The 12,379-nt window shown below is 36.3% G+C and overlaps 1 protein-coding gene across 1 annotated transcript in view; it reads left to right on the top strand.

The window, feature by feature from the left end:
* The first annotated feature begins 430 nt into the window (after positions 1-430).
* Positions 431-12,379, top strand: part of LOC121415590 (semaphorin-2A-like) — a 62,869-nt gene continuing 50,920 nt past the window's right edge. Inside the window, exon 1 of the mRNA XM_041608858.1 lies at positions 431-696. The gene's annotated coding sequence lies outside the window, so the exon portion shown is untranslated. The remainder of the gene's footprint in view (positions 697-12,379) is intronic.

Below are 12,379 nucleotides of genomic sequence, written 5' to 3'. Positions count from 1 at the left end.
GGTGCTTTTCGAGACCCCATGGTCGTGCATGGTATCCACTCGTGAATGGAAGTGCTCCCCCGGGACTGGAAACCAGTAAAAAAAATACTGGTTTTTCCTTCTGGGCCCGGGAATTGATCCAACTATGGACGGCCAGCAACGTCAACATCTATAACGCATTTTTGTTCAAATATTTTCTAGCTATGATGTATATTCATGCATTCATCGTTTTCTTGAAAATTCACTGTGTACAAAAGTCATGGTGCAAATTTCCTGTAGAAAAAAATTATGATCCTGGGATTTCCATAGATTCACGGTTAAGGTTTATTAAATCAATATTGTAACACTTTGTAAGACGGGGCCCTGAAATAAATGGGAACATATTTTGGTCAGCTCCATTATATTACGGCTAAAGTTAGATTGATCGTTCATATAATGAGGAAATGATGGTCACAAAACATATCGAGGAACTGTTTCATGAAGTACATTAATATCGATTTCCAGTGGAAAATTTGCTCTGATCCAATCAAATGCGTTGATTTTTTAGTAGCTTATAACAATCGTCATTCAACTCATTTTCATTGGAATGCTTCCCGGATCTCGATATCGCTTCACATCACATACGTCACACAAGCATACAGATTGAGCTAGCGTTGACAGTTTTCTCTCTCCTATTTGCTTGATTTCTGTAGTATTGGATGTAACAAACTACTGCAAGTGAGTATCAATCGCCAGATTTATTCCTAAATTTCATTCCTACCAAATGGGAAATACTTAAAGTTATGTCAACCCACCAGAATTTTAATCTTGATCCTGACTCTGTCTTGTCTGGAGACTGGGCTTATAATACCCCGGTACAGTTGGAGACGGAGGCACCATGATAGGAGGAGCCTGGGCCTGGGGCGGCACCCCGGCCGGCGCGACGTTGACCAGACAATCGACAGACCCGCGCTTTGCGGAGCTTAATTTTAATAGAGTTAAGACTAGAATTAGCATGGCCATGGGTAGTGAAATCAATGAGTAGTAGCACATCAATAATTAGACAGGAATAACCGTCGTTTCTGGGGATTTATTCAACAATTTCTGACATTTTATTTTTACTACAATCCCCATTCACCGACGTACATGTATAGTAACGTATTGTATTACCGGACACTATCATATTTCCGGACGCGCATATTACTGTGTACGAAATCAATTTCGTACCGTAAGACTTCCGCAGTTCAATTTCACATATCAATTCAAAGAACAAGTTTGCAAAAACAAGGCGAAAAAATCCAACTTTTACCTTATTTTTCTCTAAAATGACAGAAACGCTTAAAATATCATATAACATAGTTTTGCATAACAATTGATCCCGATTGATCTATTTTCTGATGGCAATATGGACCTAATTTCGGGCCCGATTCGCCGAATTTCAATCTCGTCCGCTCCATCGATCAGATCGTCGACGGCTAGTTCTCAAGGTATATACCCCGACCGTCCGTGCGCGAGGTAGATAGAGAGCCGTCAACGATCGTCTGCGCATCGATAGAACTTGACTGAGGGTCACGATATGAACAAGCATTAATACTGAAAAGTGCCATATCGAACACGCAATCAAAAAAAAAAATTTAAAAATGAAATTAGTTAGCAAACACCAATTCATTACAAAGATCTGCTCAAAATCGATATAAGAAAGCAAACAAAAACTTAGAATTTACTCATGAGATGATATATCATGAAAAAATCACACCAACTCTTTCTTACATCATTATAATCAAGAACATTTTTACCCGTCCGTCGCGCGTCCGGAATTATGATGTAATTTGTCACGCACGAAAATAATTGTTTTTCGCGGAGGGGTATGCGGCAAGTGCAGTGCAAAGAAAACGGTTGGAAAATATAAAATAATTTCATCATATTCATAATTTTCAGAATATTTGGAATAGCAAGGTATCATTTTTCTTCATTGTATTTCCTCTAGTTGTCATTTTTAAAGCACTGAAATAAAGGTGTCCGGCAATAGGATACACTGCCATACGAGCCTGCATGTGTAATCTGGTCCGACAATTCGGCGGATGGGTTTTGTCCAGATTTTTTACTTCTTTTAGATTCTAAATGACATTATATTATCTTGGATGAAGGTCCACTATTTTCGTTAGACTCTAATCTTTCTATTGATACTAGGACCTACATGTATATAAATTTTATAATATTTCGAAAATATATTATACGTTACCGATGAGTTATTCCCCGGGTTATTCCTTATTTTTGACTTTCTGCCGGAGAGGAAAATATGGCAGCCATCAACGAGGATCGAAGATGACGATGTTTCGATGATCATTTCAAAAGAATTAGCGGTACGCGGTAACTGCGGTCTAACGACTAAGGTACGATATTTCTGAATTTTAAAAATTTTTTCGTAAATATGGATGTGATTTCTTTTTCATAATATGACATTTTATGTACAAAAAACGATCGGAAAATCGGGCTTCCACTGTTAGATCTAATGTTACTGCTAAAATACGTTGTCTGTACGTACGGGCCTCCAAGCTTTTCAGTCTATGTATTGGTGAGTGAGCCAACGCAGTTCAGCGGAACAACCAAAATACAGAGACTGAAGCTATTGGTGAGTGAGCCAACGCAGTTCAGCGGAACAACCAAAATACAGAGACTGAAGCTTTTGGTCTAATCAATAATTAGACAGCTGGCAGCTGTCTGTTTCGAGGAGTTCTTAACATATTTTTTAAAATTTGATTTTCTCCTCGTACACAGACATTCTGCTGCCACCATGATTAGGGGACTTGCAATAGGTATGGTTTGGGAAGAAGAAGCTTGACCTGAGTAGGACGTGCAACTCACTATCTCTGAAAATATCAGAAAAATTCTATAAATTACCAATATCGCGCTGTTAGACTAAATTGTGCATTTGGAACATCCTTCCTATGGTCAAGTGACAGGGTAAGCGAGCATTTGTGGGCTTTTTTGAGCACTTCACACTTACTTTATGTCGTAGGTCGCACCTATACGTACCGTACTAACATTCAAATTTCCCGCCCTTTTACCAAAGGCCAATCATGGCGACTGGGCGGCGACATCCGAGCCGGACCATACAATAACGAGTACGGATGAAGAAATCTGGATGATACAAAGACCACGTCGAAAAAAAAGCACTTCGTACCAACCAGAAAAAAGAAAAAGAGAAAAGAGTGACGATATTACAATTGAAAATATCAATCAAAACGCATCGTCAGATTCTGACTCGAATACATCATATCGTACTCCAGGTTTTACTTCAACCAAAAGATTGTCTGATTTCAAGTTATTTATAGCACCTATAGATAGACAGAAGAAATTGAATTTAAGGAATATTGATCCCTTAAAAGTAAAAAAAGCGATCAGAGATGTGACTTCACAACCAGTAGAGTTTATTAAACCCATTAGCACTGGGTTGCTGGTAAAATGTATCAACCTAAAGCAGATGAAATCCATCTCACAGATTCAAAACATAGGCAATATACCAGTAAAGGTCACGGAAAGTAGGTCGGGAACTAAAGGAGTGATATATGGTGTCCCAACTGAAACATCAGAAGAGGATATTCTTGAAGAATTGAGAGACCAGAAAGTGACAGCAGTAAAAAGAATAGTAAAGAAAGACCAGAGAAACAAAAATGACAAAGAAAGAGAAGGTGCTGATAATAATCAGCCTATTTTTATTCCTATGAGGAGTGTGATTCTTACTTTCAGTCTGGCAGATCTCCCTCAGAATATCAATCTAGGCTACCAGATGTTTTCAGTAAAACCATATATCCCTCCTGTGTCCAGATGTTTTAAGTGTCAAAGGTATGGTCACACTGCTGACATATGCAGATCTCAGATTAGGTGTGTTAGGTGTGGAGATCATCATAATTTTGATCAATGCCAGAAGAAATTGACACCAATATGTGCCAATTGTGGAGGTGAACACTCCGCAGCATTCAAAGGATGCCAGCAGGCCAAAAAAGCAAAAGAAGTACAAGAAATAAAGATAATAAGAAAGCTAACATATGCTGAAGCATCCCAGGTCTGGAAAACACAAAGTGAACAAAAAGTCACACAGACAGTCACTGATGATGCTAAGGGATTTTCCCAATCAGTACCTAAAGTAAGAGTAAAAACATATGTAACAGATAACCAGAGTAAAGTTACAAATCCACAGGTAGCAACGGTTCCGAGCGAACTACCTATGGAGACTAACTTTCCTGTCAACACCCAACAAAGGGATACACCACTGTCTGAAGTTAAAGATCAGGCTAACAGGTCAGCTGGTACATCGACAAAGAATACCACACCTAATTTCATAAGTTTAGCCAGTGATGAACAAATTGTTGTTTTTATATGTCAATTAATTATGTCATTAACTGAAGGTAGAGAAGAAGAAGAAATAAATGCTTTAATTTTAACTGCTGCAAGAAGATTGCGGCAACAAAAAAAGGAAATCATAACTCAACAACGCAGGAACTAACGCTTTCTTTGCCCTACTTTCCATCCTTCAATGGAATTCTCAGGGCTTATTAGGGCACGGACAAGAGCTACTTAATCATTTAAAAACAAATAAAGAATATGATTTAATTTGTGTTCAAGAAACGTGGTTTTATGATAATAGTTCACTTTGTATTCCAAATTATACATGCCTTCCAAGAAATAGGGAAGGTCAGCGAAGAGGGGGTTGTGCAATATATATCCACGATAGGATTAAGTACGAAGATCCAATCAATGATCCAAGTCTAGAATTACAACAAGTTAACATATATGTCACCAATAAAATAATATCTATTATCAACTTTTATAATCCATGCAAAAAATTAAACGAATCAATTCTAAACACATTGTTGAAAAATGTTAATGAAACAGATAACCTAATAATCTTAGGTGATTTCAACGCCCATAGTACCCTCTGGGGCAGTGACAAAACCGACAGAAATGGACAAGCCATTGAGCAATTTATATATGAGAATAACTTCATAGTATTGAATGATAAAACAGGAACTAGACTTGATCCTTGTACTGGAAAGCTTTCGTGCTTAGATCTGAGTATTTCCTCCCCATTACTGGCCGGTAAGGTGATATGGAAGGTTATGGAAGATTCTTTTGGGAGTGATCATTTTCCAATTATTATTCAAATAACACTTGGAAAGAAAGAAAAAAATCATGAAAATCTAAGTAATCTGGCCAAAGATAACATGTCTCATGAACATATCTCTTTTAAGAATGTTAACTGGCCCATATTTGCATACAAATGTGAAAATATTATAAAAAATGAAATAATTAATTCTGAAGATGATATTCAGAACATTTTTCATACATTTATGGAACGCTTGAAAGAATGTATTCATGAAGCAATTCCAAAAAAAAGAAAGACAGGAAAAAATCCTGTCCCATGGTGGAACAAGGAATGTACTGAAAAGATTAAAGAAAGAAATAGAATAAGAAACCATCTATCAAGAAAAATTACACTTGATAGAATTAACGAATACAAAAAAAAGAAGGCAGAAGCCCAACGAGTTCTCCGGAAAGCGGAAAGAGAATATTGGCAAGCTTTTTGCAGAAGACTAGACAGATTCATGCCAGAGACAAAGATATGGTCATGTATAAAACGTTTGAATGGCGTACCTGTCAAAAAATCACAAAATATGCCTATTTTGATTGAGAAAGGTAAAGCCATTACGTCCTTACCAGAGAGAGTAGAGATTTTTGGAACTTTTTTCCAATCCTTAGGACACAAAAAACAAGATATCAATAAAACATTAACCAAGGAAGTACAAAACTCTTTCTACCAAAATGAACATGTCATTAATGAACCGTTCTCGATGAATGAATTTGAGAAAGCAGTTAAATCTACTAAATTTGCTGCTCCAGGAAAAGATAATATTCCATACATTGTATACGAAAATATGCCAAAAAACACAAAAGAAGTCATGTTGAACATTATTAATAGAATATGGGAATCCGGGGATATCCCGAGTTCTCTAAAACACTCAATTTTAGTGCCAATCTTGAAATCTGGTAAGGACTCAAAAAACGTTATCTCTTACAGACCAATATCACTTACATCTTGTTTTGCCAAAGTTATAGAGCGTATGATAAAAAATAGATTGCAGTGGTACATAGATAAAAATAACTTATTGCCTAATTTCATCAGCGGTTTTAGAAAAGGTCGTAGTACAACTGACAATATTGTTTTATTAGAAAATGACATTCAAAAATCTATCAATTGCAGTGAGCACACTCTTGCAGTATTTTTGGATGTCGAAAAGGCTTATGACAGTCTTTGGATTGATGGATTACCGTACAAACTAGCTCAATGTGGTATAGGAGGAAATATGTTACAATTTTTAGAAAATTATCTAACAGAACGTACCTTTCAGGTAAGAGTTACAAATACTGAATCCAGAACATTCCAAATCCATAACGGACTCCCCCAGGGGAGTGTTCTGAGCCCCCTCTTATATAATGTCATGATGAGAGATATTCCAATTGATCCTGAAGTGACAATATCCATATATGCTGATGATTGTGCAATATGGTTTTCTGGAAAAAATGTAGAGAATATTAGATTAAGGATACAAACTTATCTAGATATATTATGTACCTGGTTTAAAGACTGGGGATTCAATTTTTCTATTGAGAAGACTGTTCCGGTATTTTTCACTAAGCTTACAAACGTTACACCTCCAACAGTCAAGTTTGAAGGGAGTATACTCACTTATAAAAATAATCACCGTTTCCTAGGAATGATATTTGATAGTAAATTGTCTTGGCTTCCCCATATAGAGAACGTAGTTTCAAGAAGTAAAAGGAAACTAAATATATTGCGAAGTTTAACAGGAACTAAATGGGGAAGTTCATCTAAGTCCTTACTCATGGTTTACAGGGCAATTATTAGATCAAATTTTGATTATGGTTGTCAAGCTTATGATAGTGCTCCAGTAACTACAAAAAAGTTGTTAGACTCGGTGCAATATCAAGCACTCAGAATATGTGCTGGCGGGCTGCCGTTGACATCGCTAGTTTCTCTGCAGGTGGAAATGGGAGAACCTCCTTTAGATTTAAGAAGGCAAATGTTATCAAGCAAGTACAGACAAAATATAGAAAGACATAGTAATCACCCATTAATAACACGTATCAAACCATGTTGGCAGTTCGATTATCTTAAAGGTAAGAACGTTAGTAAACCGTTTGGTTATAGGCTTCAATCCAAGATAGGAAAAGAAATTAGTATTGAAAATATTATTTCTCCAGCCTTTCCCCCTTGGTTATTTTGTCCACCAGTTATATCTACTGAATTAAGTTCACAAATTAAGAAATCGGACCATCCAATACAATTGCAACAACTGAGTTTGGAATTGATACATACAAAATGGTCACACCAACTCCATATATACACTGATGGATCCAAAGCTCCTGAAAGGGAATTAGTTCAGCCGCTTTCTGCGTACCTTATTTTTCTTTTTACCAAGGCAAAAGGTTATCTAATTTCACCTCCTCCTACAGGGCGGAATTGATTGCGATTATTCTTGCACTGGAATGGATAGAACATTTAGATATATATACAGGTGTTGTTATTTTCAGTGATTCATTAAGTGCACTTTTATCTTTACAGAATCGGAAAGACGATCCTATTATCACAGAAATTCTGACTATTACTACAAGACTTAAATATAAAGGTTTAGATATATACCTAGAGTGGATCCCTGGTCACTGTGGAATAAAAGGAAATGAAATAGCAGACTCCTGCGCAAAAAAAGCTTTATCAAACAAAATAGAAATTCATAATCAAATAACATTATCAGAGATTATGCAACTTATTTCAAAAAGTTGTAAGATAGTTTGGCAAGAAAGATGGAATAAAACTAACTCAGCACTGAAAGAGTTGCAACCATCAGTGTTACCCTCATATAAATGCAATCTAGGGAGACAGGAAACTGTACTCCATCGTCTCCGTTTTGGAGTCGCTGGTCTTAACCAAGATCTACATAGATTAGGGATCCATCAAACAGGGTTTTGTGATACATGTCGTGAGGTAGAAACTGTCAGACATTATCTTTTACATTGTCCAAAATATATAATTGAAAGATCAATGCTCCTTGTAGATTTGAATGAATCACAGCCTGGACAAATAATGGAGTATTTAAAAAAAGATGATCCAGGGATACAGAAAGCACTTTTACGTTTCGTTTCAAGAACGAAACGTTTTAGTAAGGAGTGATGTACTATTTTTTATATTGTATTGTTTATTAAGAAATATGAAAGGATATGATTGTACAAGTCTAATGTGAAAAGAAAAAAAAAAATATATATATATATAATAATGTATGATATAATATATACAATATGTTCTGCACATATAACTAACAAAGCCCACAAGTGTTTTCGCCTTGTTGTTGTTGTTTAAAAAAGAAGAAATAAATTATTTTAATGTTTAACCCATCTGTAAGCACAGGTACACTAGCGCCCCCTCGTCTATGCATGGGTGACCTAGGCATTTACGTCCGAAAAATCGGCACAATGTACCGTGCTGACCGGTATGATTGCATCTTGAAAGGACAGGGCAAGCGCAACTAGTTGGAACTGAGCTGAAGCTAGCGGTTTGTTTTTGGCGAAGATTTGTTTATATGCCATTTTGATTAGAGTTACGGCAAACTGTACCATAATCATCCCTTTTTCATATTAGAAGGATGCACATGAAAAATATTTCACATATGTATAAATTATTATTGGTAATAATTTTATTATGTGAGAAGTGAGTTTTTTTATTAATAGAGTAAATGGCGACAATAGTCAAATATGACTAATCGCCACTCAAACCAATATAAGAAGAAGAAGCATATGTTGCAAAAGCGCCCTCTAGGTGCATTCTGAATGAGGCATTGGAATGCGTCGAGAAATGGTAGATTTTTATATGCTATTCATGATAATGTCTTTAAGCAGGCTTATAGAAAAGGTTTTTCTCGGAAAGAGGAATGCCTCCTTCATCAAATCACAATAGGTAAGTGCAAATTAAACTATTATATGTTTCAAATTAAACAGCACTCTTCAGGCCTCTGTGAGGTGTGCAATGTATTTGAGACTATTGAACATTATATTTTATTTTGTTCAAAATATGTAAAGGAGAGACGCATCATGTTTAATAAACTTAAGATAAATGACCCGAATCTTAAACAATTGTTAATTAATCCCGATTATACACGGGAACTACTATGTTTTATATATGCCACTAACCGTTTTGACAGTTAGGTGTGTGTCCTTTTCTTCAAACATTAGACATGAAAGAAGGATTGATATTTCTTATTAATAAGAAAAGACAAAACAAAAGAATAAGAAGGACAAGAAATTGTATGTGATGTCACAATTGAACTGTTATTTAACGAAGATTTTAAGAAATTACATGTATCTAAATATAGTCATGCTAGTAGCCGATTGGTTAGCTTTTGTGCCCTTTTCACGAACAATCATTTAGCACGCGCGATATTTAATTTCTCTATTTGTATTAAAATGTTTATTCCTCGAAGATGTTTAATTTGGTAGGACCTATTAATATAATAGGTGGATGGGTAACTAATCTATATTAATACGTCATACATGTATAATCGTCACCAATGGTTTGACGTCGTATGGATCGCCTTTGCCGACGACGTCCTACTTACGAAAGCGACTGGCGCGTATAATCTGGAGAGATTGAAGAGCGCCATCATATTCAACAACAACAACAGTGTGCTGGCTAGAATTGCAGGGCGACTGTGGGGGCATTGCTTTGTATTGTTTTTGCATGTGCAAGGAAAGGTTATTCCCCATGGCATCATTGTTTTTACGTAGTTGAATGTTTATGGCAGCTGTATAGACTTGAAAAAAATTCTCACTTGGTGATCTTGCGACTCTGTGTGCTACTGGAACTTTGGCCTCGCTTTCAACCTCTTGCTATTCACATTTACAGGTATCATCCCACTCTAAAATGTATTCTTCCCGATAGAGCAACATTTAAACTATCTTGTGGTGAAATTTGAATGAAATCTACTGACGCTAAAGATGTTTTTTATGTCCCTGTTTCGGCGGCGTCTGTTATTTTTGGGAGTGTTTTGGGGCACTTCCATATGCAAATGCATGCGCATTGCTGTTTTCTATTAGTGCACCTTGGTCCCAGTTAAGATCACAACTTTTGGCTTAAAAAACAAAGGAATACATAAGAATTGAATAGGCGATTTATATGACCTTAAAACTGCAATAACTTTCTTATTTCTGGGGCTATTGAGATAAATAAGGTGTTAAATTAAAGGTCTTGATGAGCTCTAAATGATGCCATGAAGAAAACATCTTATTTCTGAGATTTATTTTTTTTGCAACATACCTACTTGCAATGCAAAATCCCCCCTTCGGGGCTCTCCAATTTTTGTCTTTAATGAATAAAAATTTTGAAAATTAACGCGACCAAAATGCAAATTAATATTCCCTCTTAGCATTAATTGCCAAAAAACAGAGAAAAAACAAGTTAAAAGGAACAAAAACAGTGACTTACCTCGGCTGTCGCGCAAATTCACTTCCCCGTTTTATCCGATCTTAAGTACATAAACATATGGCCATTGAGTCCCTTGTACAAATCGCGCTAGAACTTCGGTCTCTGTATTTGGTGAGTGAAGCCAACGAAGTTCAGCTGAACAACCAACATAACAGAAACCGAAGCTTTTGGTCTAATCAATAATCTGCCATTCTGTCATAAATGTAGCAGTTTACGAGTGAGATTTATTTCCTTGGTCGATTAATTCTGAGGACAGATACAGACTAACACTAGTGTGATTGTGAATGTTGTGTGTTTGTCAACACAGAGTGACAGACACAGTCAGTAGGTACGTAGGCCTATGTGAAAAAAAGTAAAATCATGGAATTACATTGGGTGATTTCAAGAACGTTGTTGAAATCTGGTGTTGGTGTTGGGACAACACCAACACCAGCTACAACACCGTACTTGAAATCACGCTGGTGTTGGGATTGACCTCGGAAAATATGACGTATTTCGGGCAGTTTGTGTTGAGCTCTGGTGTTGAATGTCATCTGCTGAACCGAGCATTACAGCTGGTGTTGACGATCTACGTGCAATTTCCCTATTCACCAACACCAACCCCAGGGATTGGGAAAATCCACTCATTCAATGAACAAGGTTACATGTATAATATAACCTTGTTCTCAGTTACATCCCCATGTGTGGCAAAATAATGGTGGCAATGTTTGGCTTAATTTCTCTTTTTATATGGGACAAATGCTTTATTTTCTTACACTGTCAGTTTTCATAACAGCTATTCATCATATAACTAGGCACTTATGTAAATTTTATTCTTTAAAATATTTTTTTCTTAATTAAAAATAGAGATTGAAAAATGAAAATAGAGGGTGTACACAAAAATATGCCCCAAATTCAAGTTTTTGAGCGCTCTGGTGAATACAAAAAATATTCCCAAGTTGCTAATGAAAAAAAATTTCAACTGTGTGAAAATTAGTAATTTTGGTCACAAAAGTGATATTTTAATGATTTTTTAAAGTGTGTGCTCAATACAGCATTGGCATACCATAGTCCTACCTGTAATAACCACAGGCCAGATGATAGCAGTGAACAAGTGGGAAAATCGTGATATCAAGTTCGGTGTTGATGTTGGTGTTGATGAACTGTAGTTCACCAAGAGGAGGCGAACACACCCGTAAAATTATCTATTAGTACAGTTAAGATGAGCGCAAATCATTAGAGTTATACACATTTTAATGAAATGTAATATTTATGCTTTCTGGTGCTAGTTGCAGATAGAGTTGCAATCAATCGCAACTCTGAAAATCGTGCGCAACTTGATTTTCAACCAATCAACAGCGCGCATTTGGGACTTGCGATTGATTTTTGGTTTGCGTTCAAACGCAACTCTTTCTGCAACGGGCCCCAGATTAATGCAGTGATTTTAACCTACGTGTGCGTTCTGTACGATAAGATTTTACTGCAATTTCTTCCCGATTTCACTTTCTTTGTTGAGAATTTCTCGCGTAAAGTTGAGATGATCAAAAGCGCAGAGGCGTGACGTCATAGGATATCGATAACGCGATCTGTATTTCCTCTGAACTCGGCTCGGTGTTGGGGCTCGGCACTTGTTCTACAGGTATGACTATGGTACATGTATGCCAATGCTGTATTGAGCACACACTTTAAAAATTCATTCAAATATCACTTTTGTGACCAAAATTACTAATTTCCATACAGTTGCAATTTATTTTTCATTAGTAACTTGGGAATAATTTTTGTATTCACCAGAGCGCTCAAAAACTTAATTTTGGGCATATTTTTATGTACGCCCTCTATTGGTGGAAAGTAATGTGGCAAGAAAATTTCAATTTTTCAATCTCTATT

Source organism: Lytechinus variegatus, chromosome 5 (genome assembly GCF_018143015.1).
Source record: "Lytechinus variegatus isolate NC3 chromosome 5, Lvar_3.0, whole genome shotgun sequence".
Taxonomy (NCBI): Eukaryota; Metazoa; Echinodermata; class Echinoidea; order Temnopleuroida; family Toxopneustidae; genus Lytechinus; species Lytechinus variegatus.
This window is presented reverse-complemented; position numbering and strand designations above follow the sequence as displayed.